Source organism: Mobula birostris, chromosome X (assembly GCF_030028105.1).
Source record: "Mobula birostris isolate sMobBir1 chromosome X, sMobBir1.hap1, whole genome shotgun sequence".
NCBI lineage: Eukaryota > Metazoa > Chordata > Chondrichthyes > Myliobatiformes > Myliobatidae > Mobula > Mobula birostris.
In genome coordinates, this window is record NC_092402.1 from 77,331,273 (window position 1) to 77,359,001 (window position 27,729).

The window sequence follows — 27,729 nt, forward strand, 5'->3', positions numbered from 1 at the left end:
GGAAATGGTGGAAGAACTGAAGAAGTATTTTACATCAGTCTTCACAGTGGATGACACTAGCAGAATGGTGGAAGGTCCAGATGTCAGGTTCCAGGTGTCAGAGGTCATGAAGTGTCTGAAGTTACCATAACTAAAGAGAAGTTTCTTGGGAAACTGAAAGTCTGAAGGTAGGTAAGTCACCTGGACGAGATGGTCTACATCCCAGGATTCTGAAAGAGGTGGCTGAAGAGATCGTGGAGGCATTAGTAATGATCTTCCAAGAATGACTAGATTCTGGAGTGGTTCCAGAAGTCTGGAAAATTGCAAATATCATTCCACTCTTCAAGAAGGGAGAGATGCAGAAGAAAGGGAACCATGAGCTAGTTAGTCTGACCTCAGTGGTTGAGAAGGTGTTGGAGTCAATTATTAAGGACGAGGTCTCAGGGTACTTGGAGGCATGTGATAAAATTGGCTATATTCAACATGGTTTCCTGAAGGGAAAACTTACCTGACAAATCTGTTGGAATTCTTTGAAAAAAATAACAAGCAGGATAGACAAAGGAGAATTAGTTGATGTTGTATGCTTGGATTTTGAGAAGGCCTTTGACAAGGTGCCACACATGAGGCTGCTTAACAAGCTTACAGGCCCATGGTTTTACACGAAAGATTCTAGCCTGGATAAAGTTATGGCTGATCGGTAGAAGGCAAAGAGTGGGAACAAAGGGAGCTTTTAATGGCTGGTTGCCGGTGACTAGTAGTGTTCCACAAGGGTTTATGTTGGGACCGATTCTTTTTGCGCTATATGTCAATGTGTTGGATGATGGAATTGATGGCTTTGTTGAAAAGTTTGCAGATGATATGAAGATAGGTGGAAGGGCAGATAGTTTTGAGGAAGTAGAGAGTCTGCAGATGGATTTAGACTGATTAGGACTATGGGCGAAGAAGTGGCAGTATCGGGAAGTATATGGTCATGCACTTTGCTAGAAGAAATGAAAGGGTTGACTATTTTCTAAATGTAGAGAAAATACAAGATACTGAGGTGCAAAGGGACTTGGAGTCCTTGTGCAGGATTCCCTAAAGGTTAACTTGCAGGTTGAGTCTGTGGTGAGGAAGGCAAATGTAATGTCAGCATTCATTTCAAGAGGACTAGAATATAAAAGCAAGGATGTAATATTGAGACTTTATGAAACACTGGTGGGGCCTCACTTGGAATATTGTGAGCAGGTTGGGGCTCCTTATTTTCGAAAGGATGTGCTGAACTGGAGAGGGTTCAAAGGAGATTCACAAAAGTGATTCCAGGATTAAATGGCTTGTCATATGAAAAGCGTCTAATGGCTCTGGTCCTGTATTCACTAGAATTCAGAAGAATGAGGGGTGACCTCATTGAAACCCATTGAATGGCGAAAGGCTTTGATAGAGTGGATGCAGAGAGGATGTTTGCTATCATGGGAGAGTCTATGACCCGAGGACGCAGACTCAGAATAGAGGAGTGGCCTTTTAGAAAGGAGACGAAGAGCAATTTCCTTAGCCAGAGAGAGGTGAATCTGTGGAACAGGCAGCTGTGGAGGCCAAGTCTTTATGTGTATTTAAGGCAGAGGTTGATAGGTTCTTGATTGGTCAGAGCATGAAGGGATACGGGGAGAAAACAGGAGTTTGGGGCTGAGAGGGAAATGGATCGGCCATGATGAAATGGCGGAACCGACTCGATGGGCCAAATGGCCTAATTCTGCTCCTGTGTCTTATGGTCTTATGGAATAGGAGAATCTGACAGGGGTGTTGCTGGGAAGGTGAGGAGAACAAGTTATAGAGAAAATGAATATGGAATGGAATTGCTCAGTGAGTCAGCATGAAATTGATGAGATGTAATGGTCTCCTTTTATTTAATATACACTCTACAGGTCAGGCAGCAAAGTGAAAACAGATCTCTACAAAGTGATCTAAATTAGTTACAAATATAAAATGCAAAATAATTGATTGCATGGGTATTCACCCTCTTCAAGTCAGTATTTAGTAGGTGCACCTTTGGCAACAATTATAGCCTTGAGTCTGTGTGGATAGGCCTCCATCAGCTTTGCACATCCGGACACTGCAATTTTTCCCCATTCTTCTGAACAAAACTGCTCAAGCTCTGTCAGATTGCTTGAATGAACAGACCTCTTCAAGTCCAACCACAAATTCACAATTGGATTGAGGTTTGGCTCTGACTTGGTCATTCCAGGGCTTTAAATTTGTTGTTTTTAAGCCATTCCTGCGTAGCTTTGGCTTTATGCTTGGGGTCATTGTCTTGCTGGAAAACAAATCTTCTCCACAGTTCTCTTGCAGACTACATCAGGGTTTCCTCCAGGATTTTCCTGTATTTTGCTGCATTCATTTTACCCTCTACCTTCACAAGCCTTCCAGGGCCTGCTGCAGTGAAACATCCTCACAGCATGATGCAGCCACCACCAGGCTTCATGGTAGGGATGGTGTGTTTTTGATGATGTGCGGTATTTGGCTTACGCCAAACACAGTGTTCAGTCTGATGGCCAAGAAGTTCAATTTTGGTTTCATCAGACCACAGAACCTTCTTCCAACTGAATTCAGAGTCTCCCACATGCCTTCTGGCAAAATGTAGCCAGATTTCATGTGTGTTTTTTCACTGTGGCTTTCCCTTTGCCACTCTCTCATACATCTGTGATTGGTGAAGCATCCAGGCAACAGTTGTTGTATGTGCAGTCTCTCCCATCTCAGCCACTGAAGCTTGTAACTCCTCCAGAGATGTCATAGGTCTCTAGTTAATACTAACTTACATATGCTATATGTGCCTTGTGCTGTGTATGATTGTTGGCCCTGAAGTAAGGCTGTTTCATTGGTTGAATGACAATTAAACTTGAACTTTGAACTTTGAATGTGAACAAAGAAACACATGAGGGAAAGTAAATACAAAAGGCAGTAAAAGTGCTGGGGTAGCTGAGCAGGTCGGACTACAGTATTGGACAGAAGAAAACCAAGGTGGTACCTCAGATGGATGAATTTTGGCAGAATTGGCTGCTTCAGATACAAAGAGAAGGAACAATTTTGTTTGTATTTTAAAGTTGGGCATGGTGGATCAGGGCGAAAAAAGGTTCAGTAGATAGAGTATGCAGGAATCAGGTGAAGAAGAGTGCAGGCAGCAAGGGTTGGATAAGCTCACGTTTACAGGAGGTGGGAGATATGATGCTGGCTGGACCAGCATTAGAATTATTGAGTCCGGAAGGGCATGAAGAGCATTGATGGGAAATGTTATCTGTCCATTTCACTCCATACACACTGCCTGACCTGCTGAATTCCTCCATCTCCTTCGTGTGTCGCACAAGAAGGGTATTGCCTACTGTCAGCAAGGAGTTAACCCCCTCGAGAGAAGGGAAGGAAATAATGAAAAATATGAGTGAAGAGGAAAAAATGAGAAAGTTATTTGAATTTGCAACGAGCTTCCAGAGACCCTTTGCCCTCCAGCCAGTTCTTTTGATATGTGAGTGATAAGACAACCTTTGTCAATGAAGTGTATGGCAAACAATCTACAGATGAAAGAGCATTTGGTTCAGGTAAGGTGCTCAGACTGCAGTGGGAGGTCCGGGATGAAAGCTTATTTCCTATCTTATGAAAAGCCTGCAGGGAAGCAGTGACTTGGGTCAGGAGTGGAGTATTTAACTCCTCCCACTGGCCACTGTATAAGCAGGAGGCGGTGTGGGTATCTGCGAGGGTAAGTTTATTTACCTTTGTTTGTCTTGTGTGCCAGTAAGAGAAAGAGAATGGATATTTAAACTGGGCCTTTCATGACCTTAGGACATTCCAAAGCACTTCACAATCAATGAAGCATTTATGAAATGCTGTAAACAAAGAAAGGAAAAACAGCAGCCAATTTGCACACTTAATTGTCCCCCAAACACAGCAAGATAAATGGCCTGATAATTTACTTCACTGATGTTGAGAGATAAATGTAACTCCTTGCTCTTTTTCAGAAAATGTTCCAAATTTTTTTGCAATGAAATATCAGCCCTTACTTACACTCACATCTCTAGAATGGGCTGGAACTCACAACCTTCTGACTTAAAGCAATCAAAGTGCTGCTTTTAAGGTGAGCCCGACACATTTACTGTTATTGTGTTCCATCAAAATTGGAAGGTGTGTATACCTCTTTTATTCACCCCTCCTGCCCTTAACCGTAAGTGAAGTTTGCTCATTTTCATTTTGACATGCTGTTATTTAAAGCAATATCTGTGATCTGGTATAATTTTTCAAAAGGAAGAGTGCGCAGAGATTTACTTTGATCCAGTCTAAAACTCCTACGCTGAAGAGAATCCATATTGATTACAGTGAAATTCCAATAATCTGCTATTTGCAGGTTTATAAACCCTGATGGATTGGCATCTTTGCAGTGTGTTCCCTTCTGACTCACCAGACCCTGGTTCCAGAATTTGCTTTAAACTGAGCAAGGCTCTGTTTCCCACATTCTCTTTAAATTACAGGTTCACTGCAAAATGTATTAGAATAGCCTGTAGCATACAAAAAATAAATTAATAATGCTTTGGACTTCTTCGGTTGTCCATCAAAATCCGATGACGACGCCCACTCCTTTAACGGTGAGATCTTTGATGACTATACAGTTCTATCCTGGACCCACAAGCTCTATTGCAGGTGGGACATGTATATGTGATAGTGGTGGCAACCATGGCTGCATTTCTCCTGGCTCTCTTCTGCTGTCTCCTGGTTGTTCTTTCCATCTCCAGAATACGAACCCCGTCCCTACACAGCTGTCGCCAAGTGGTACGGTCAGCAGCAACATCCTCCAGGTCCTCGGGTCTGATCTTGCACTTCCTTAAAGCATTCTTCATCTGATCCTTATAGCGCTTCTTCAGCCCTCTAGCTGAGCGTCAACCATGATGTAACTGGCCATATAACACTCTGCCGGGTAGCCGACATGGGGGCATCCTTATCACGTGCCCCAGCCACTGCAGCTGACGCTGGGTGATCATGGTCTCAATACTTCTGCAGTTGGTCTTTACAAGTATTTCAGTGTGAGGCACCCACTCACGCCAGGTGATTCCCAGGATGTGATGGAGGCAGCTCATGTGGGAGTGCTCCAAGGACTTGATGTGATGGCTGTAGATTACCCAAGCTTCACAGCTATAAAGGAGGGTGGTGACACAGACCGCTTGGTATACGGCGACCATTGTGGAGGGACGAAGGCTCCTGTTCTGAAAGACTCTACGCCGAAGTCTCCCAAAGGCAGCTGATGCTTGTTTAATGTGGCTCTGGATGTCGTTGTCAATGCCGCTATCCTCAGAGAGAATGCTCCCCAGATACTTGAAAGATGGCACTACTGACAGCTTTTCATCACCAACAGTGAAGGCAGGTAGAGTGGGTGGGACACTGGTACTCCACTGGCAAACCACTTCTGTCTTGATGGTATTGACAGTCAGCCCCATCCTGCTGTACACTCTCACCGCCACAGCAAGGACAGTCTGAAGATCCTCCGGAGTATGGGCCACAAGAGCACAGTCGTCAGCATACTGCAGCTCCAGGACCCGCTCTCTACGGAGTTTGGTGGTTGCGTGGAGCCTACTGATGTCAGAGGCTGCCATCTAATCTGACGTCCACTGCCACACTGCTGCTGTCTTCAATCTCATTGTGGAGAAGCTTGGTAACACACAAGAGGAAGATGCTAAAGAACACTGGTGCTTGCACACACCCCTGCCTCACCCCTGTGTGTACAAGGAAGGGCTCGGACTCACGTGGACAGCTGAGATGCAACGTTCATGGTCAGCCTGGCCAGTGGAGGACCTCAAGGACAGGTGCTGTACTCAAGTCTCCAGTTGGGTGTCTTCAATCTGAGGTGAACTGCAGTAAGCATATCCGAAAGCAGAACTTGAGACGGGCTTACTTCAGAGCGGGAAAAGTGGCTGTTCGCTTGTTTTTCATCAGCCAGGCTTTCTGGGTCTAAAATGGTAATGAGTTGAATTAATTCTGGGAATTGTACCTGGGACTGCTGGTGTAGATCGCCTTCATTACATGATGTGCATTTGTTTATCTTTCAGCCCATCAGCGGAACCTCAGTCTTTCTTGTTTGATCTTTTATTCTGACAGAGAAATTCCTCGCCACAGCATAATGCATATTTATCTCTATGCTGGTCCTGTCAAACTCATGTTTTGAGCCCAGTTAATTTTTATTGTTTCATCTGGAACTTGAAAGAAAGTTTCAAAGGTAGTGGTTTTCACCTACATGATAATAGCCATTCACAAGCCGAGAGGTTGTTGGCATCTCTCCAGTAATGATAACAGGTAACCTTCTACTGTCTCAATCCCATGGGAAAATTGGATGGCCCTCTGACTCATTTTCTTTCTTGTTTATGTTATTTAACATTTATTTGTCATGGGTAAGCCTTTAGGTTTTGAGCCAGAAAGTACACAGTTTGCCCTACCCTATGTAGAGTGCAGGCCAAAGCTCTCCCTGAATTCTGTGCCCAGTGAGATAGTTGGTAGATGAACATTATCTCTGCCTTTCCTCATTATAAAACTCTCCTTCCATAAACTACTAACAGCCTCGGCTGATATAAAAGACAGTTATGATCACTGCAGAAGTATTTATCAGAGGGATCTACACAGGAACAACAATTTTCACTTGAATAAAGCTTTTAACAACCCAGATGAACTGCAAAAGCACAGATAAATCTGTCAAAAATAAAGATTTTCAAGATTCAAGATTGTTTAATGTAATTTCCTGTACACAAGTGTAAAGGAGAACAAAATCATTGTTACTCCAGATTCAATACAGCACCAAAAAAACACAAGAAAAAGAACACAATAATAATAATGATAAACAAGATAAATATAAATACACAAGATAGTTTATATACACAAATTCATTGTACGTTCATAAAGTGACACTGGTCTATACATAAGGTGACTGACAGGAAATAATAAAGTACTGGTGGAGTTAGTGGGTGGAGGTGTTGATCAGTCTTACTGCTTGGGGAAAGTAACTGCTTTTGAGTCTGGTGGTCCTGGCGTGGATGCGATATGGCCTTCGCCCTGATGAGAGTGGAACAAACAGTCCATGAGCAGGATGGATGGGATCCTTTATGATGTTACTGGCTCTTTTCTAACACCTTTCTGTTAATACTATGTCCTTGATGGTGGGTAGGCTGGTGCCGGTGAGAAATCGGGCAGTTTTGACTACCTGTTCTAAAGCCTGTTCGAAAGGTGGCCATGGGCACCTGCATGGGCCCCAGCTATGCCTGCCTCTTCATTGACTACTTAGAACAGCCCATGTTCTTCCCTGGTAATGCTCCCCAATTCTTCCTGCGCTACATTGATGACTGCATTGATGTGGCTTCATGCACCCATAATGAGCTCATCAATTTCATCCACTTTGCCTCCAACTTCTGCCCTGCCCTTAAATTCACTTGATCCATTTCTGACACCTCCCTCTCCTTTCTTGATCTCTGTGTAACCATCTCTGGAGACAAAACTGTCCACTGATATCTTTAATAAACCTACCAATTCCCATGGCTATCTTGACTGTACCTCTTCCCACCCTGTCTCCTGTAAGAATGTTATTCTCTTTTCTCAGTTCCTTCATCTGCACCGCATCTGTTCTAGGGATGTGGCTTTCCTTTCCAGGACATCAGAAATATCCTCCTTCTTCAGAATCAAGTTCAAATCTGTTAACTTTGCGGCAGCAGTACAATGCGATACATAATAATCGAAGAACTCTGAATTACAATAAGTATATATGTATATTAAATAGTTAAATAAGGATAGTAGTGCAAAAAATAGAAAAAAAAGTAGTGAGATAGTGTTCATGTGTTCATGACTATTCAGAAATCGGATGGCAGCAGGGAAGAAGCTGTTCCCGAATCACTGAGCGTGTGTCTTCAGGCTTCTGTACCTCCTACCTGATGGTAGCAATGAGAAGAGGGCATGCTCTGTGTGATGTAGGTCCTTAATGATGGATGCCACCTATCACCTCCCCCTGGGTCCCCTCCTCCTTCCCTTTCTCCAATGGTCCACTCCCCTCTCCTATCAGGTTCTTTCCTCTCCAGCCCTTTACCTTTCTTACCCACCTGGCTTCACCTATCACCTTCCAGCTATCCTCCTTCCCTTCCCTCACCTTCTTATTCGGGTGTCTTCCCCCTTCCTTTCAAAGTTCAAAGTAAATTAAAAGTTCAAAGTAACATTTATTATCAGAGTACATACATATCACCGTATACAACCCTGAGATTTCTCCAGTCCTGTTGAAGGGTCTCAGCCCGAAAAGTTGAATGTACTCTTTTCCATAGAAGCTGCCTAACCTGCCGAGTTCCTCCAGCATTTTGTGTGTGTTACTCTGGATTTCCAGTATCTGCAGAATCTCTTGTGTTTATAGTCTTCAAACCATACCATCTAATACCTGAGGGCCACAGAGGTATGGGCATGTCGCCATCTGTAGGTTTCTACCGGAGTCACATGCCATTCTTGCTCAGAGCTATAACTGAATCAGAACTGGAATCCTCTTTATTATCATAGACATGTCGTGAAATCTGTTGTTTTGTGGTTTGTAGCAGCAATACATAAGCATTACTGTCAGTTGCAAAAAGTTAATAAATAATACAAAAGAGGAATAGTGAGGTAGTGTTCACGGCTTCATGGGCTGTTCAGAAATCTGACGGCAGAGGCGAAGAAGCTCTCTGTAAGACTTTGAGTGTGAGTCTTCAGGCTCATGTACCTCCTCCTGGAAGTGCTGACTTTTGGCTTATTTATTTATTATTATTATTTTTTCTCTTTTTCTTTTTGTATTTGCACAGTTTGTTGTCTTTTGCACATTGGCTGTTTGTCTTGTTTTTCATTGATTCTATTGTATTTCTTTGTATTTACTGTGAATGCCCTTAAGAAAGTGAATCTCAGGGTAGTGTGTGGTGACATAAATGTACTTTGATAATAAATTTACTTTGAACTTTGAAGGAGTGCAGCAGTTCAGTGCGCAATGGCTCAGTGCTACCTTCTCAATCACTGCACAATAAATGCCACCCTTGCCCACATCTTGTGAATGTATGTAAAACATGCTTTTATGAAAAGGCTTACCATTTATAACTAAGCGTTATAAAATAAGTCCCTTGGTGTTCCTCCTGACATGTCCTAAAGGGGCCATTAAGGCATTCATTACTGCTTCCATAGGAGGGGGTATCTAATTGCCCCATTCAGTCAATATATATTAATGACTTGGATGAGGGAATTAAATGCAGCATCTCCAAGTTTGCGGATGACACGAAGCTGGGTGGCAGTGTTAGCTGTGAGGAGGATGCTAAGAGGATGCAGGGTGACTTGGATAGGTTGGGTGAGTGGGCAAATTCATGGCAGATGCAATTTAATGTGGATAAATGTGAAGTTATCCACTTTGGTGGCAAAAACAGGAAAACAGATTATTATCTGAATGGTGGCCGATTAGGAAAAGGGGAGGTGCAACGTGACCTGGGTGTCATTATACACCAGTCATTGAAAGTGGGCATGCAGGTACAGCAGGCGGTGAAAAAGGCGAATGGTATGCTGGCATTTATAGTGAGAGGATTTGAGTACAGGAGCAGGGAGGTACTACTGCAGTTGTACAAGGCCTTGGTGAGACCACACCTGGAGTATTGTGTGCAGTTTTGGTCCCCTAATCTGAGGAAAGACATCCTTGCCATAGAGGGAGTACAAAGAAGGTTCACCAGATTGATTCCTGGGATGGCAGGACTTTCATATGAAGAAAGACTGGATGAACTGGGCTTGTACTCGTTGGAATTTAGAAGATTGAGGGGGGATCTGATTGAAACGTATAAGATCCTAAAGGGATTGGACAGGCTAGATGCAGGAAGATTGTTCCCGATGTTGGGGAAGTCCAGAACGAGGGGTCACAGTTTGAGGATAGAGGGGAAGCCTTTTAGGACCGAGATTAGAAAAAACTTCTTCACACAGAGGGTGGTGAATCTGTGGAATTCTCTGCCACAGGAAACAGTTGAGGCCAGTTCATTGGCTATATTTAAGAGGGAGTTAGATATGGCCCTTGTGGCTACGGGGGTCAGGGGGTATGGAGGGAAGGCTGGGGCGGTGTTCTGAGTTGGATGATCAGCCATGATCATAATAAATGGCGGTGCAGGCTCGAAGGGCCGAATGGCCTACTCCTGCACCTATTTTCTATGTTTCTATGTTTCTATTCTATTCTGAAACCAGCCTTGACATTCAGTTTCCAACAAGGAACTAATCTTTTCCAATTCCAAAGCATCTCCCACATTGTTCTAAATGGCCAAAGTGGATGCTTGCCACATTGACCCATTCCCTTATCTTTCTTCTGTCTTCTGGAAAAAGACACATGCACTTAAAAACCCAGGTGACCAGACTCAACAACACTTTCTCCCCCACTGCTTCCAGACATCTCTAACATCCTCTTCACTGGACAATTCCCATTGTCAGAGTCACCTGATGTTCAGATACTCCTACACCCAGCATCATGTTATCAGTCTATGTTCTGTATAGAAGCAACTCTTATGTACTGTAATCAATAAGATTGCTTTTATTTGTATTTATTTATTGAGGTACAGCTCAGAATAGGTCTTTCTAGCTTTGCAAGCTGTGCTGCCAGCAACCCCCGATTTAACCCTAGTCTAACCATGGGACAATTTACAGACCAATTAACTTCATATGTGCTTCGTGTCTGCAAGCTTTGCAACAATTTGACCCATTGTGGCTATGGGCCTGCTCTAGCTCCAGGCCTATGGACTCAATTTGGTTTGGAATGCTGTTGCTTGCTTTTATTGTTTGCGTGATTTGTGTTTTTTTTCTCTTTCTCAGCGCATTGTGTGTTGGTCTTTTTTTAAGTTGGGTTCTTTCAGGTTTCTTGTCTTGTGGCTGCCTGTAGGCAGACAAATCTCAAGGTTGTATAATTCATATATTCTTTGATAATAAGTGTACCTTGAACCTTTTGACTTTTGAATCCTTTAACCTACTGCCTGATACATCTTTGGACAGTGGGAGGAAACCAGAGCACCTGGAGGAAACCCCACCCATTCCATGGGAAGATTGTATAAACCCCTTACAGCAGACGTTGGGATTGAACTCTGAACTCTGACGTCTCAAGCTGTAATAACATTGCATTAACCGCTATGCTGCTATGGTGCCCCATACATTTATTGTGTTTTTATGTTCATTGCATTGTGTTTTGTTTAATGTTGCATCAGATCCAGAGTATCAATCATTTTGTTCTCCTTTACCCTCGTGTACTGAAGAATGACAATAAACTATCTTGAATCTTTGCACCATTCTGTTGTATTGTGCTTGTCGCTGTGTTTATTGTTGTATTTATTTAAAACTGTAAGACCATAAGGCATTGGAACAGAATTAGGCCTTTCAGCCCATCAAGTTTTGCAATGGCTACTGCTTATTCTGTGAACTTCAAGTGAACAAGTAATTCCATTGTGCTCGGGTGTATATGACAATAAATTACTGTGAATCAGAATGGAAGAGGGTTATTTGCCTCTTCATGTACTGCGTGCAAACTTGCCACAGACTTCAGTTGACACACTGGTGGCCAAATTGTGAACTCTTGCAGTACAGCATCGACCTTGTCCAGTTTAAGGCAAGGAAGCAAAAGTTATAATTCAAGCTATCAATGGTTAGTTACCTTTGTGTTTGAAGTCAGTCAGTAAGTTCCTTCCTTCTGATTTGTGTCAACTCTGCCACGCTGAGTGCAGGCCTGTACAGGCCTGTAGCAGATTCCAAGCAACAGTAGCAGACTGAAGTTGCATTAATGAACAAAACTTGACACTGAGGTGTGTAAGCAGATGCAGTGACCAAAAACCTGGACAAAGAAGAAGGTTTAAATTAGCAAGGCAGAGAAAGAACTGGAGAGGCAGAGGGATTTAAGGTTGAAATTGAGGTTTAGAGAGCAAAAGGTGATTCAAATAGTTAATGCCCTGGAGGCCTTAATAGGAGGAATGCAGATATCTCAATGGGGAGGGCCCAAGGTATGGATGGATCGGAATGTAAGGTTAAAGGAGTTGAAACTGGAGTGACGGTGAACTGGGATAATGTATCTGCACAGAGCACAGAGGAGAATGGGATTAGCATGTGAGGCCATGAACAATTGAGCTGTGCATGAAGTAGGGCAGTAACTGTTAGCACAACACTTTGATCCGGGTTCAATTCCCACCACTGCTTGTGAGGTGTTTGTACATTCTCCCCGTGACCACGTGGGTTTCCTCCGGGTGCTCTGGTTTCCTCCCACAGTCCAAAGACATACCAATTGGTAAGTTATTTGGTCATTGTAAATGGTCCTGTGATTAGGTTAGGGGTAAATCGGGGATTGTTGGGCAGCGCGGCTCAATGGTTGGAAGGTCCTGTTACACACTGTTTCTCAATCAATCAACCAATCAACCAATCAATAAATGTACAGAGGAGGGAGGATGGCCAGAGGAGGTAACAAGAACATGGGCAATGAATTACATGTCAGTTCATCAGAGGTATGGAATGGAGTGAGCAGGCTACAGGGGAGTTTTCGGGATGGTGTAATCTGATTTTCTTATTCTGTTTCACTTTTGTCACAGAAGTCTTCCATTGATTGGCCACAACAGACTCATTATAATAAAAAAATAGAATAAATTGAAAACCGTCAGTAGGTTGGGGCACAGCTGTAGGAAGAGCCACAGAGTTAGTGTTTCAGATTGAACACCCTTTATCAGAATCGGGAAGGGGACAAATGAATTTCATGAAGCTGCCGGGAGGATGTCCCTGATGGGGTAAAACCAGGATGACGATGGTGATAAGCTGTAAACTGGTCAATGAGTGAATGGAAGCAGTTGGAGCAGGGGTTCCCAACCTTTTTTTAAGCCATGGACTGCTACCATTAACCAAGGGGTCCATGGACCCAAGGTTGGGAACCCCTGAGCTGGAGAATGAGGACATTGAAAAAAGAAGGCAAGAATAGCAAAAGACAGAGAAGGAAGTTACTGCTGGCAAGGCGAGAAAAAGCAAATGATGAAAAGAACCAAGCTAAGCTAACATTGCAGATGGAAGAATAACACACTGAGAGAAACCAAGTCATCTAAAGTTGGCCGGTTGGTGGCGCAATGGCATCAGCGCTGGACTCCGGAGCGAAGGTTCCTGAGTTCGAATCCAAGTTGGGCCACTCCCAAGCACGCTTTCCATCCATGCCAGGTTCAGCATTGAGCTAGCCACTCGGCCTCGTAAAAAAAAGAGTCGAGTCAGGAACATTCATATCGTGACCTGGTTAATCCGAAAGGAGACCAAAGGAGACCTTGTCTGACACCACGTGCCAGACAAGAATGGCTGACTGTCTGGTGCGACATGCAAAAAAAAATCTAAAGTTGTAGAATTCTTGTAGAATTCAATATTGAGACCAGAAGGCGCAAACTTGCCAGGCGAAAGACTTCAGTCCTGTGTTGGGCTCATTGTGACAGTGTGGAAGGCCAGAGTCTAGTAGTCAGGGTGAGAGTGGGATGGAGAATTAATTTAACAGGCAAAAGAGACAGAGGTGCTCCACAAAGTGATCACTTAATCTGTAGTTGGTTTCCCCAATGTAGGGGAGAGCACATTGTGAGCATCAGACTTGTGAACAAGCTGTTTTCCTCTCTTGCCACTCTTCCACAGGCTAACTTGAAAGTCAAACGGACACTCCTTCCTTGTTGTTTGGACGTACCATTCTGTTGGAAGTTGTTATGAGTTCCTCTCATTCCTTTTTAAATAGGGGGTTTCTTCTACGCAGATATGCCAGCCAGAGCTCAAGGCCAAAGCTTTCACTGGGAGTGAACCACCAATGTGAAGAGGTGTAACAAGAACCGCCATGGCCAACATTCATTCAGGCAGCAGAGCAAAAAATATATTGCAGTCTTGTGCAGATGGACTTGCTTGACAAATAGCAGTTGATTTCTGCCTCTGACTGTTTACCTTGACATTGGAAGATTGGCTCAGTGCCAACATTTCTGAGCCAGACATGTGAACTCCGATGGGGCTAGCAATAACTTGTTCTTGGACTCAAATGGATTTGGATTGTATATTTAGGGTGTTCATCTCCTGATCATATTGTATCCAATATTGCCACCTGGTGGCGGACAGTACAACAGCAAATAGGAATGTATTGCTGTGAAGTTTCAAAGTTCAAAGTTCAAAGTAAATTTATTATCAAAGTACATATATGTCACTATATACAACACTGAAATTAATTTTCTTGTGGGAATACTCAATAAATCTACAGAATAATAACAATAACAGAATCAATGAAAGACCGCTCAACTGGGGCATTCAACCAGTGAGCAAAGGACAAGAAAATTTGCAAATACAAAAAGAAGAAATAATAAATAAATAAATAAATAAATAAATAGGCAATTAATAATGAGAACATGAGATGAGGAGTCCTTGAAAGTGAATACACTGACTGTGGGAATATTTCAATGATGGGGCAAATGAAGTTGAGTGAAGTTATTCCCTTTGGTTCAAGGGCCTAATGGTAGAGGGGCAATTACTGTTCCTGAACCTGATGGTGTGAGTCCTGAGGCTCCTCCTCCTTCTTCCTGGTGGCAGCAGTGAGAAGAGAGCATGGCCTGGGTGGTGGGATCTCGGATGATGGATGCTGCTCCCTGCAACAACACTCTGAGATGTGCTCAATGGCGGGGAGGGCTTTGCCTGTGAAGGACTTTGCCCTATCTGCTACTTTTTGTAGGATTTTCCATTGAAGGACATTGGTGTTTCCATACCAGGCTGTTTTTGCAGCCAGTCGCCAGTCAATGCACTCCCCACCACACATCTATAGAGGTTTGTCCAAGTTTATTCCCATGTGCACAGTTACTATGAAAAGGTTGCTTGCAGCAGCATCATAGGCACATAGGTACAGACAACACAGAGAATATAAATCATACAAACCAGTAAAAAGCAAGAGAGAAAGCAGACAGTGACAAAACATAAGCATAGTGCAAGTAAGCATTTCCTTGGTACATGGTAGTGCAGATGGTGGTTCATAGTCTTCCATTGCTGAGGTAGAATTAGGGTTGTGCAGGTCACTTTACACCATTTCTCAGACATACCCCAGTGCAGCCCTTAAAGCACAGAGATCTAAATTGGAAATTTGCTGCCATTGTTCTGCAAATAATCATTATGTGCACAGAGTAATCCCATTAATGACATGGGTGATTTGAGCCTGTGCAGCATGCAGCTGCCCTTTCCCCTTTCTGAAAATTGTGAAGTGGGATATTTAACATTTACCTGCACAGTAGTTTACTGTCACAGTGTTGCTAACAATGCAGCTCTCTACTAGTCCTCTGAAATTGCAAATTCATTGCTATTGGAATTGGTTTATTATTGTCTCAATTACCAAGATATACTGAAAAGCTTGTCTTGTAAACTGTTCATACAGATCCAATAATCACACAGTGCACTGAGCTAGGATAAAGTAAAACAATAACAATGCAGAATAACTATGCCACCACAGACCACCAGGCTCAAGGAAAGCTTCTATCCCACTGTTATTAGTGTCCCTGAACCTGGTGGTGTGTGATCTGAGTTTCCCGTACCTCCTTCCCAATGGCAGCAGTGAGAAGAGAGCATGAACTGGGTGGTGGGGGATCTTGATGATGGATGCTGCTCTTCTGTGACAAAGCTCCATGTGGATGTGCTCAATGGTGGGGAGGGCTTTACCCGTGATGGACTGGGCTTTTCCATTCATGGGCATTAGTGTTTCCAGGCTGTGATGCAGCCAGTCAATATACTCTCTACTGAAGTTTGTCAAAGTTTCAGACTACATGCAGATTACTAAGAAAGTAGAAATGCTGCTGTGCCTCCTTTGTAATGGTGTTTATGTGCTGGTCCCAGGACAGGTCCTCTGAAATGATGGCTCTGAGGAATTTAAAATCGCTGACCCTCGCCACCTCCGATCCCCTGATGAGGACTGGCTCATCGACCTCTGGTTTCCTCCTCCTGAAATCAATAATCAGCTCCTTGATCCTGCTGACACTGAGTGAGATGTTGTTGTTGTGGCACCACTCAGCCAGATTTCCAGTCTCTTTCCTATATGCTGATTTGTCACCACCTTTGATTCAGCCAGTGACAGTGGTGTCGTCAGCAAACTTGAATATGGCATTGGAGCTGTACTTAGTCCCACAGTCATAATTTATAAAGTGAGTAGAGCAGGGGGTTAAGCACACGGCCCTGTGGTGCATCTGTGTTGATGGAGATTGTGGAGGAGATGTTGTCAATCTGAACTGCCTGGGGTCTGCCAGTGAGGAAATCATAGATTCAGTTGCACAAGGAGGTATCAAGACCTAGGCCTTGTAGTTTACTGATTAGTTTTTACTTTGCTGATTACATTGAACTGCTGCTGCTAATAACAAATTTCGCAACACATGCTGATGATAATAAAACTGATTCTGATTCTGGATCGTTTGCTGTTTGGAGATCGTTTGGGTGCTTCAGCATTCTGCAGTCTCTGAGAGGATTCTGGGAGGCAGAGGCAGTATGAGCAAATCTCATGGTGAGAAGGCTACGGGATGGCGTGCAGGCCAATGTTCAGCTCCGTTCGCTGATAATAGTTTCCATTGTTTGAAACATCAAAGTGAGTGCAGAAGGATAGAGACGGTTTGGGTGTTCCGGCGCTCTGCAGTCTCTGAGACGATTCTAATTCTGGGAAGCAGAGGCAGTGCATGAACCTCATGGCAGGCAGTTTACAGGACAGGGCGCTGATGTTTGTCTCCACTTCGCGGATCATAGCTTCCATTGTTTGCTGATTAAAGTGATGAGGGTGAGTAAAGCGTTGAAGCGAGTGCAGAGGGCGAGAACTGGCTGCTTGCCTTTTGATCAGTTGCTCTGTGCCAGAGAGGTGAGAGGCTGCCGCTGCGGCCAAAGAATGTTGCCCAGGTTTTTTCTATTTTCTGGATGTGGACTTGGAGCATAGACTCTTTTTTTTCAGGCTTATGGTTTTTATATTCTTTTTTCTCACCTGATCTTCTTCGGGTTTTTTGTGCATACTGGGGGATTTGGGGGATTGATGTGCCTGTTCCATTTTGTCTGTTCATTTTTTTTTGTGCGGGAGGAGGGATTTTGGGGGTCGTTGTGCCTGATCCGTTTTGCTTGTTTTTTGTGTGGGCAGAGGGATTTGGGGGTTAATGTGGCTGTTCCATTTTTGTTTGGTTTTTTTTTGTGGGGAGGTGGGATTTGGGGGTTGACGATTGTGCTGCCTTTCTTTTCTTTCTTGGTTTCATAGCTACCAGGAGAATGGAAGAAGTTCAGAGTTGTATACTTCAATAATAAAATGAACCTTTGAACCTTTGAGTTTTGAGGGAATGATCATGTAGAATGCAGAGCTGAGGAGCAACCTGATGTATGCACGTTCACCATCCAGATGTTCCAGGGCTGAGTGAAGAGCCAATAAAATGGCATCTACTGTGGACCTGTTGTGACATTGGGGAAATTGGAGGGGATCCAAGTCGCTCCTCAGACAGGAGTTGATATGTTTCATCACCAACCTCTCAAATAATATCACAGTCATGAGACTTTATGCTTGAATCTATCCCAGCCTCACGTGAAGCCATGAGAGTGTGACTCCAGCTGCTATCAATACTCTCCAGAGATTGTTTGCCTGGCGTTAGTGGTCACATAACCAGGACTTGTGATGTGCACCAGCTGCTCGTACGACCATCCACCACCTGCTCCCATGGCTTCATGTGACCCTGATCAGGGCCTAAACGGCGCTACACCTTGCCCAAGGGTGACCTGCAGACTAGTAGAGGGAAAGAATGCCTCCTTTGGTAGAGACGTATCTCCACCCCGCCACCTGTTGTCATCTCTTAGCACTTCAGTATAGATTGGTGACCTCATGAAAATGAATGGGGTTATTTTACGGAAGTCAGATATGGCTGCCATAATGTTGACGGGGTGGATGCAAAATGCACCTGCTCCTAAGCTCTTTCCGGACTTTTGCGTTTCAATGTGTGGGCATAGGCATTGCCACACAGTGCAGTTAGCCAGCAGTTCTCCAATACTCTCAGCCCATTGATATGCATCAGCAAGCAGTTGTTGCAGCACTGGCCCCTTCACTCAGAAAAACAACCAGTTACCATGATGCTTAAGCCTCCTAACCTTAAGCCACATTTTCTATTCTAGCTGCTATTGGCATTGGTTTATTATTGTCACATGTACCAAGATACTGCGAAAAACTTTTGTTTGCCTGCTATCCCAACAGATCACGGCATACATTGAGGTAGTAAAAAGAAAACAGAATGCAGAATAGAGTGTTACAGCTGCAGAGAAAGTGCAGTGCTGTGGACAGATAATATGCAAGGTCCATGACAAGGTAGACTGGGAGACCAAGAGTTCATCTTTGGCACATGAGAGTCTGATAAAAGTGCAATAGAACTTGTCCTTGAGTCTGGTGACCTGCAGAAAGTACGGTGACGTATTTTAAAACTTTTGGAACTTCTGTCCAATTGGTAATGGGAGAAGAGAGAATGACAGGGGTAGGAAGGATCCTTGATTATGTTGGTTGCTTTCCTGAGACAGCAGGAAGTGTGGACAGAGTCAGTGGAGGGGAGACTGCTTTCCATGAGGAACTGGGCCGCGCTTACAATTTTTTTCAATTTCTTGCAGTTTTGGGCAGGGCATTTGCCATACCCAGTTGTAGTGCTTCAAGAGATGATGTTTTCTATGGTGCAACTGTAAAAATTGGTCAGAGTCATCAGTGAATCCTACCAAATAGCCACCATTGTCTTGTTGCTTGAGCTTCAAATCTGCCAGCCTTAGAGGTGTGACTTGTCACATGCTTTCTGAAAATTTGTCAAGGTGTAAATCAATGCATTCTCTTCATCGGTCCTCTTTGTTACATTTCAGCATCTGCCTGAGTTTGGAACTTCCTGTAGACTAGGGGTTTTCAACTGGGGATCCACTGACCCCTTGCTTAATCGTATTGGTCCGTGGCGTAAAAAAGGTTGGGGGAACCCTTGCTGAAAACTCTGTCAGTGTGAGTTCTTAGAGTTGGTCAGCCTCATTCTGGTCCAGTATGTTACCCTTCCACTTCTGCCCTACCAAATCCACTCATAACTGTAATTATTACAGGTGCCTCCACAACCTTCTCCTAGCTGAGTTCAGCTGCTCTGGCCCAGTCGAAGATGTGGGAGTACATGCTGATGGATGCAAAGTTCAAAGTAAATCTATTATCACTAATGAACACACACAAAATGCTGTAGGAACTCAGCAGGACAGGCAGCATCTATGGAAAAGAGTGCAGTTGACGTTTCAGGCTGAGATCCTTCAGCAGGACTGGAGAAAAATTGATGAGAGGTCAGAGTTAGAAGGTGGGGACAGGGAAGAGAGAACCACAAGGTGATAGATGAAACTGGGAGGGGGAGGGGTGAAGTAAAGAGCTGGGAAGTTGATAGGTGAAAGAGATACAGGGCTGGAGAAGGGGGAGTCTGACAGGAGAGGACAGTAGGCCATGGAAGAAAGGGAAGGAAGAGTAACACCAGAGAGAGGTGATCAGAAGCTAAGGTGATAAGGTGAGAGAGGGAAATGGGAATTGGGAATGGTGAAGGGAGGGGGGCATTACTGAAGGTTCGCAAAATCGATGTTCATCACTGATGATGTGCTCAGAGCATTGTGAGATGCATTCTTCAAATCAGAGTGTATATATGTCATTATATACAAAAATCGAGATTCTTTTCTTTGTGGACATACTCAATAAATCCATAATAGAATCAATGAAAGACCACACCAACTGGGCGGACAACCTATGTGCAAAAGACAACAAACTCTGCACATGCAAGTCGAAAGAAATAATATTAATAATAATAAATAAGCAATAAATATTGTGAACATGAAATGAAGAGGCATTGAAAGTGAGTCCATTGATTGTGGGAACAGTTCAGTGATAGGGCAAGTGAAGTTGAGTGAAGTTATCCCCTCTGGTTCAAGATCCTGATGGTTGAGGGGTAATAACTGTTCCTGAACCTGGTGGTGTGACTCCTGAGGCTCCTGCACCTCCTTCCTGAAGGCAGCAGCGAGAAGAGAGATGACCTGGGTGGTTGGTGATATGGTCTGACATGGGTAGCTGTAGAAATTGGGTGTTTCTGACATACAAAGAGATTGGCTTATGGACATTTCTCAGGATTGCCTGTGCATAACGTTAGCAATACTTTAGTTGTTATTTACATCTTGGAATTCACATCCAACAGTGTAATTATACACTCTTGCTTTGTACAACCACCACGAAGGCATTGTGCAGAAGGGCCACAGTCTACGTCCTCCAACTAGACCCCACAAAGCTGTCCCATGTAATAATTGTTCAAACACTTTGCTAATGGAATGTTTGGGAATATAAAGTTGGTGCTTTGTTGACATATCGTAAATATTGTATGCAAATGTAATGATGTACTTAGTGTAGTGAGTGACCAGAGGTGAATGTCCTCTATCGCATAACTTCAATATTATGAATAAAGTATATTTTTAGAAAATAATTGTACTCGATATTTATTGCTTATTTATTATTATTGTTGTTATTATTATTTCTTTTTTTTCATTTTTTGTGTTCATACAGTTTGTTACCTTTTACACACTGGTTGTCTGCCCTGTTGGTGCAGTCTTTCATTGATTCTGTTGTAGTTATTGGATTTATTGAGTATGCCGGCAGGAAAATGAATTTCAGGGTTGTATATGGTGACAAATATGTACTTTGATAATACATTTAAATTGAACTTTGAACTTTGATCCAATCAATAATGAATGCCATGAAACATTGAATCATGGTACTAGCTTTAAAATACCTAAAAAATGTATGAGAATTTGCATATCAAAGTCAAAGTCAAATTTATTGTCACATATGCACAAGTACATGTATGCACAGGTGCAATGAAAAACTTACTTATGGCAGCATCACAGGTACATACCATCTTATGAGCAGCATTCACAAGAAACACATCATCATTATGTGCTCCGTCGTGTGACTAGGCAATCACAGTCTCTCCATGACCATGATTGTTCTTGGCAAGTTTTTCTGCACAGGTGATTTGCTGTTGCTTTCTTCTGGGCAGTGTCTTTAGTCATAGTCATAGTCATACTTTATTGATCCCGAGGGAAATTGGTTTTCGTTACAGTTGCACCATAAATAATTAAATAGTAATAAAACCATAAATAGTTAAATAGTAATATGTAAATTATGCCAGGAAATAAGTCCAGGACCAGCCTATTGGCTCAGGGTGTCTGACCCTCCAAGGGAGGAGTTGTAAAGTTTGATGGTCACAGACAGGAATGACTTCCTATGATGCTCTGTGTTGCATCTCGGTGTAATGAGTCTCTGGCTGAATGTACCCCTGTGCCCACCCAGTACATTATGTAGTGGATGGGAAACATTGTCCAAGATGGCATGCAACTTGGACAGCATCCTCTTTTCAGACACCACCGTCAGAGAGTCCAGTTCCATCCCCACAACATCATGGCCTTACGAATGAGTTTGTTGATTCTGTTTGTGTCTGCTACCCTCAGCCTGCTGCCCCAGCACACAACAGCAAACATGATAGCACTGGCCACCACAGACTCGTAGAACATCCTCAGCATCGTCCGGCAGATGTTAAAGGACCTCAGTCTCCTCAGGAAATAGAGATGGCTCTGTCCCTTCTTGTAGACAGCCTCAGTGTTCTTTGACCAGTCCAGTTTATTGTCAATTACAAGATGGGTGACCCCAACCACTATCAATACTCTTCAGAGATTGTCTACCTGGCATTAGCAGTCGCATAATCAGGACTTGTGGTATGCACCAGCTGCTCATACAACCATCCACCACCTGCTCTCTGATCTTCATGTGAACATGATTGGGGGCTAAGCAGGTGATACACCTTGCCAAGGATGACCTGCAGACCAGCGGAGGGAAGGAATGCCTCACACCTCCTTTGGTAGAGACATATCTCCACCCCACCACCCCTCCGAAGAAAATCATAAATTATAGAAACATAGAAAACGTGAAGCACAATACAGGCCCTTCGGTCCACAATACTGTGCGGAACATGTCCTCACTTTAGAAATTACCTCGGGTTACCCATAGCCCTCTATTTTTCTAAGCTCCATGTACCTATCCAGGAGTCTCTTAAAAGACCCTATCATATCCACGTTCACCACCTTCACTGGCAGCCCATTCCACGCACTCACCACTCACTGTGTAAAAAACTTACCCCTGACATCTCTGTACCTACTTCCACGCTCCTTAAAACTGTGCCCTCTCGTAATAGTCATTTCAGCCCTGGGAAAAAAGCCTCTGACTATCCACATGATCAATGCCTCTCATCATCTTATACACCTCTATCAGGTCACCTCTCATCCTCCGTCGGTCCAAGGAGAAAAGGCCGAGTTCACTCAGCCTATTCTCATAAGGCATGCTCCCCAATCCAGGCAACATCCTTGTAAATCTCCTCTGCACCCTTTCTATGGTTTACACATCATTCCGCTGTAAGTCATCCCTACAATCGCCAAGATCCTTTTCCGTAGTGAATATTGAAGCAAAGTATTAATTAAGTGCCTCTGCTATCTCCTCCGGTTCCGTACACACTTTTCCACTGTCACACTTGATTGGTCCTATTCTCTCACATCTTATCCTCTTGCTCTTCACATACTTGTAGAATGCCTTGGGATTTTCCTTAATCCTGATCGCCAAGGCCTTCTCATGGCCCCTTCTGGCTCTCCTAATTTCATTCTTAAGCTCCTTCCTGCTAGCATTATAATCTTCTAGACCTCTATTATTACCTAGTTTTTCGAACCTTTCACAAGCTTTTCTTTTCTTCTTGACTAGATTTTCAACATCCGTTTTATACCATGGTTCCTGTACCCTACTATGCTTTCCCTGTCTCATTGGAATGTACCTATGCAGAACACCACACAAATATCCCCTGAACATTTGCCACATTTCTGCCGTACATTTCCCTGAGAACATCTGTTCCCAATTTATGCTTCCAAGTTCCTGCCTGATAGCTTCATATTTCCCCTTACTCCAATTAAACGCTTTCCTAACTTGTCTGTTCCTATCCCTCTCCAACGCTATGGTAAAGGAGATAGAATTGTGATCACTATCTCCAAAATGCTCTCCCACTGAGAGACCTGACACCTGACCAGGTTCATTTCCCAATACCAGATCAAGTACAGCCTCTCATCTTGTAGGCTTATCTACATATTGTGTCAAGAAACTTTCCTGAACATACCTAACAAACTCCACCCCATATAAACCCTTCGCTCTAGGGAGATGCCAATCAATATTTGGGAAATTAGATTCTCCCACCACAACAACTCTGTTATTATTAGACCTTTCCAAAATCTGTCTCCCTGTCTGCTCCTCGATGTCCCTGTTACTATTGGGTGGTCTATAAAAAAACACCCAGTAGAGTTATTGGCCCTTTGCTGTTCCTAACTTCCATCCACAGAGACTCAGCAGACAATCCCTCCATGACTTCCCCCTTTTCTGCAGCCGTGACACTATCTCTGATCAACAGTGCCATGTCCCCACCTCTTTTGCCTCCCTCCCTGTCCTTTCTGAAACATCTAAAGCCTGGCACTCCAAGTAGCCATTCCTGCCCCTGCACCATCCAAATCTCTGTGATGGCCACAACATCATAGCTCCAAGTATTGATCTACGCTCTAAGTTCATCTGCTTTGTTCATGATACTCCTTGCATTAAAATAGACACATCTCAAACCATCGGACTGAGTGCATCCCTTCTCTATCACCTGCCTATCCTCCCTCTCGCACCGTCTACAAGTTTTCTCGATTTGTGAGCCAACCACCTCTTCCCCAGTCTCTTCAGTTCAGTTCCCACCCACCAGCAATTCTAGTTTAACATAGAAACATAGAAAACCTACAGCACATTATAGGCCCTTTGGCCCACAAAGCTGTGCCGAACATGTCATTACTTTAGTAATTACCTAGGGTTACCCATAGCCCTCGATTTTTCTAAGCTCCATGTACCTATCCAGGAGTCTCTTAAAAGACCCTATCGTATCTGCCTCCATCACCGTCGCCGGCAGCCCATTCCACGCACTCACCACTCTCTGCGTAAAAAACTTACCCCTGACATCTCCTCTGTACTTACTTCCAAGCACCTTAAACCTGTGCCCTCTCATGCTAGCCATTTCAGCCCTGGGAAAAAACCTCTAACTATCCACACGATCTATGCCTCTCATTACCTTGTACACCTCTAAACTCTCCCCAGTAGTCTTAGCAAACCTCTCTGCCAGGATATTGGTCCCGCTCGGATTCAAGTGCAACCCGTCCTTTTTGTACAGGTCACTCTTGCTCCAAAAGAGGTCCCAATGATCCAGAAATCTGAATCCCTACCCCCTGCTCCAATCCCTCAGCCAGGCATTTATCCTCCACCTCACTCTATTCCTATACTCACTGTCGCATGGCACAGGCAGTAATCCTGAGATTACTACCTCTGAGGTCCTGGTTCTCAACTTCCTTCCTAACTCCCTGTAGTCTGTTTTCAGGACCTCCTCCCTTTTCCCGCCCATGTCATTGTGCCAATATGTACCACAACCTCTGGCTGTTCACCTTCCCACTTCAGAATATCTTGGATGCGATCAGAAATATCCTGGACCCTGGCACCTGGGAGGCAAACTACCATCCGCGTTTCTTTCCAGTGTCCACAGAATCATCTGTCTGACTCTCTAACTACAGAGTCCCCTATCACTGCTGCCATCCTCTTCCTTTCCCTACCCTTCTGAGCCACAGGGCCAGACTCTGCCAGAGGCGCAGCCACTGTTGCTTCCCCCAGGTAGGCTGTCTCCCCCAACAGTACTCAAACAGGAGTACTTATTGTTAAGGGGGACAGCCACAGGGGTACTCTCTAGTTTCTGACTCTTGCCCTTCCCTCTCCTGACTGTTACCCACTTCTCTGTCTCCTGAGACCCTGGTGTGACGACTTGCCTATAGCTCCTCTCTATCACCACTTCACTCTCCCTCACCAGACGAATTTTTCACGTTTTAGTCATAGTCATAGTCATAGTCATAGTCATACTTTATTGATCCCGAGGGAAATTTACAAGAAAGAATACAATTAGAACAAAAAAAATCAAAGTACATTGTCGTGCAAAATGATCAAATTTGTTATAGCATTGCTCTCGTGAGGTAGTGATTAAACTTGTTCTGGTGGTTTCAAGACTGAATGAAGAGAAGCAGGCATTTCATTTTTATGTCATTTGGTCAATACAATCAGTCGTCTTAACACCATTGATACTCATGTGGCTCAGTGAGTTGATACTCCCTTTCAATTCTCGAGGGGCTTGCCCACTCGACTCAGCCCCTTGATCTAGACTGCGGAGCTTCCTCACTGAGTTTATTCATTGGCTGCACCAAATTTTACCAAAACTCGGCAGATATTCCTGCATCCAGTCTACAGCGTTCCCTTACAGACACCTCACTGCTGGAAGACCAGCATGTTTCTGGCAGATCATCACCAAGATGATGATCTTCCAGTCGGACTTGATGTCTATCTGGGTGTGTGACCCTGGGAGCAGCCCTTAGCTCAGTGAGTCCTCTGTTACATAGCTGCTGGAGATGAGCCCAGACACCTTCTCCACACCCTCTTAGTAAATCAGCACTCTTTCTCCTCATCCCTTTGTACAGTCACATCAGTACTAGCTTAGTGACAGACAAAAGATGAAAGGAGAAAATGCGAACACAAATGTCGACAACCCCGACCTCACAGTTGTTGTGAGATTGGCAACGTTACCCAGAGTGCTTCCTGGTATCTGCTTGCTACTACTCGCAAGAGGATGACACACTTAATCTGAAAACAATTGGGCCTACTTCAGCAAGGCTTTGTGTTTAAAGTGAGTTGTGTTTACATTTCACACTAACATTAACACAAGCCCACAAAGTAGAGAATGGTGGTGTCCAAGTGCCCCTCATTCAGATTAAACACACAGTAAAATGCTTTGCTGCCTTAGGGAATGACAAGTTACTAAGTAAAGTTATATACATGATGAAACATTTCACAGGAGGTCGTGAACTATTTTGCTTTCTACTTTTCACAGGTTTTACTTTACATAAACAGACCTTCTTAGATACAGCATTTACAATCTGCGATTGCTGCTGCAGGCAAAACTGAGCCCACTGTCACTAGTTAAACTTTGTGCAGCCACCGCAAGGGCCCGGTGGGGAAGGACCACAGTTTAGGGTTCTTCTCCCACGGGAGTGGGAGGGGTCAGGTGGTGGGGAGTATTCTCCTCAACAATGGTGTGGAAAAGTGAAACAACAGAGTGCCACGTGGGTGGCTAAAAGTGTGGAAATGTATAGACAATAATGGAAACATCTGTAAAGGATTGACAGTCATTGAATGGTTTATTGTACATAATTTTATTTTTGAATAAAATATATTTTGTTTAAAAAACTTTGTAGAAAGTTGTTTGCAAGCTGCAAAATGCTGTCAGTGCCCTGGGTGAACCAGGATGCCCCATCCTAATCCTGAGGCTCCTGTACCTTCTTCCTTATGAGAGGAAAACATGTCCTGTGTGCTGGGGGTCCTTGATGATGGAGGCTGCTTTCCTGTGACTACTCTCCATGTAGATGTGCTCAATGGTGGGGATGGTCTACCTGGGCTGCATCCACTACTTTTTGCAGGATTTTCCATTCAAGGGCATTGGTGTTTACACACCAGGCTGTGATGCAACCAGTCAGTATACTCTCCACCACACATCTATAGAAGCTTGTCAAAGTTTTAGATAACATGCTGAATCTTTGCAAACTCCTAAGAAAGTAGAGATGCTGCTGTGCTTTCTTCATAGTTGCACTTATGTGCTGGACCCAGGACAGGTCCTGTTGGGGGCAGTCTATTGAGTTTCTTGTATTTACTGTGAACACCCACAGAAAGTTAATCCCTTTGAACTTTTGGAACTTTGGTTCTGTGATGCCTACGGAAAACATTCCCAGATCAATGGCTACATGACCATTGCCCATTCTAACACTCTCCACACACGGAAATAGACTGGAATGCAGAGGGTGATATGGATCTTTTGCAGCAGCACATTGGTAGTGTTCCCCTGGCCTGGCTGAGTTTAGACTGGAACAGGACTGAATTTCAAACAGGGTATATCTGAGTCAGCTCAAGTGCTACTACTCATTCAGTGCCCAATCCATAATGGTCAGCCACTCTGCAGCTATGAGGAAGGACCACAGCCAAAGGTTCTGCTGCTACTGGACACTGAGAAGCTGGGCCCTGTATAGCACCCTTCAAACAATTCATGGTATCGTCCAAAGTTCACAGTAAATTTATTATCAAAGTACATATGTGTCATCATATACAACCCTGAGATTCATTTTCCTGTTAGGCAATCACAGTAAATACAAGAAGCACAATAGAATCAATGAAAGACTGCACCAAACAAGATGGACAAACACCAATGTGCAAAAGATAATAAACTGTGCAAATACAAAATGAGAAAAAAATAAAATAAGAATAATAAATAAATAAATAAATAAGCAATAAGGATTGAGAAAATGAGTTGTAGAGCCCTTGAAAGTGAGTCTCTAGATTGTGGGAATAGCTCAGTGATGGGACGTGAAGTTGAGTGTACTGATCAGTATCATATATCCTGCTAATTTTTTGTGAATGAAGTTTATTTCTGCATTTTAAAAAATGAGGAGTTTCAAGATATGGGTGTTTGCCTGCTCATTGGGCAATCCACCATCTGGAATGCAGAGGGAAAAGTCAGTGATGTAAGTATAAGAACAGATTGTTGGTATTAC